Below are 201 nucleotides of genomic sequence, written 5' to 3'. Positions count from 1 at the left end.
GGGCACCCTCCAGGGCTCTCCCAGCCTGGGGACAAGTGCCCACGGCCGTTTGTCTCACCTGCCCCGGCACGGGTGCACTTTCTTTTCCCCACGCATCTCGGGGTGTCTCTTGGGGTAAACGTTGTTGCTGGGGGGAGTAGACAGGAAGGAGCAGGGTGATGGGTCCCCAAAAGGGAGGCTTGTCCCGGAACTGAGCCCGGG

Source organism: Buceros rhinoceros, unplaced genomic scaffold (genome assembly GCF_000710305.1).
Source record: "Buceros rhinoceros silvestris isolate BGI_N320 unplaced genomic scaffold, ASM71030v1 scaffold6995, whole genome shotgun sequence".
NCBI classification, from domain to species: domain Eukaryota; kingdom Metazoa; phylum Chordata; class Aves; order Bucerotiformes; family Bucerotidae; genus Buceros; species Buceros rhinoceros.
This window is presented reverse-complemented; position numbering follows the sequence as displayed.